Source organism: Mus pahari, chromosome X, assembly GCF_900095145.1.
Source record: "Mus pahari chromosome X, PAHARI_EIJ_v1.1, whole genome shotgun sequence".
NCBI lineage: Eukaryota > Metazoa > Chordata > Mammalia > Rodentia > Muridae > Mus > Mus pahari.
In genome coordinates, this window is record NC_034613.1 from 64659402 (window position 1) to 64661030 (window position 1629).

A 1629-nucleotide genomic window follows, 5' to 3' on the forward strand; every position below is an offset into this window, starting at 1 on the left:
CATGTCTCTGCGAGGGCCGTCCCGGTATCCGTCCCTATACCCATCCCGATACCGGTCTGAATCGTAACGATCTCGATACTTGTCTCCAAAGCTATCATCGCCTCTTCTAGGTGGGTAGTCATCAAAACTGTCTGTGGCAGGACGGGCCCTCCAGTCTGTGTCTGTTTTGTCAGAATCCCGATTTCTATCTTGACCAAAAGAACGGTCATCCCTGCCTTTATCCTGTGCTTGATCAGCAACATCCACTCGAATTCTCCTGTTACCTAGAGACTCTTCATTGAGACTCAAAGCACTGAGCAGAGAATCCAGGTCCTCAAATTCTGCGTAGCCAAAACCTTTCAACCTGTCTGGATTGCTGGGTTCACGTGGTAAGCGTACAGCGCTGATATTTAATCCTCTAAAGAAATCCTTAATGGAGTCTTCTGTCACATCATAGGGCAGATTCCCTAGGAAAGCAGTGTAGGGTGGCGACTTGGGAAGACGGCTCCGGTCGATATTGGGTTCCTGAGCAGCCCGTGGAGCAGTGGGAAGGATGGAACGGTCAATTGGAGGCGCCCTGTACACATCATCATCGTTACTATGCCAAGTTGTTGACACATCTCCTTCCAGATCGTCTGTTTCATCAGCCCAGCTGACTGGTTTGGGGACATAGGTGCTTCCTCCACCAGTTCCTCCATCCTCAGCTAGAAAGTCTGTTAGGGAGATGGTCTTCCCTTCTTATTCTTCTTTTTTGCTGAGGCCGCCATGTTGGGAGAGGGAGAGAGAACGCAAAAGGCGTAAAGAGACTTTTAAGAATGCATTACAATAGCATTATAGTAAGGCTTATTGTTATACAACAGATCTCTACAACATATCAGGAGTAACAGAAAATGAATACTTGCTGTACAACATCTGTATTAGTCTTGTTTCTCACGTTCCAGGAGGCACTGAAAGGCAATTTCAGTAGCCTATCTGGGGGGGGGGGGATCTCTTACATGACGCTCTCCCATAACTTGAAGAGGGATTTCTGTTACATTTTTTCTAGAAAGTCTATTGTTCTAGACTGCAGAGGGCACAAGGCCTTGTGCTCACAGAAAAGGATTAAGAGAACCAGGAATATTAATCACACAGGGTGTCTCCTCAATGAAGGAGATAAAATAAAAAACTTCATACCATCTGGTATGATAAAATCAAAAACTTCATACCATCTGGTAAGCTGAGAGTGTAGGTTATTCATGACATGGTGACCTTTTTGCTATCTGTAGTGACAGACCTCAATCTAATTCCCCAGAATGAATATTTCAGACTCTTCTCTCCCGAGACCATTCCCATCTTTATAGGGCATGTCACATGTACTTTCTGGCCTGCTAATCTCTGTACAAGTGGTCAGAATTCACAACAGATTCTAGGCCTTTAAGCTGTAGAACCACACTCATGGTCACATGTACTTAGTAAGAGTTTCTATGTAATTACGCCTTCAGCTTTATTTTGCACCTTGATTGCACTGATTGTTGCCTGGAAACTTTCCCCCAAATTGTGCTGTGTTTTAAATATGCTGACAGCTAACTGCCTGATGTTTTACTCCCCGAAGTCTGAGGCAGGCTCCCTAAGTCAGTCTGCACGTGCTTTCCATTCTCATTTTTTTCATGT

General features: G+C 44.9%; 1 pseudogene across 1 annotated transcript; it reads right to left on the reverse strand.

The window, feature by feature from the left end:
* Positions 1-746, reverse strand: LOC110314351 (annotated as a pseudogene). Its single transcript, XR_002380166.1, has one exon. The product of XR_002380166.1 is annotated as a eukaryotic translation initiation factor 4B pseudogene (transcript).
* Positions 747-1629: the final 883 nt, after the last annotated feature.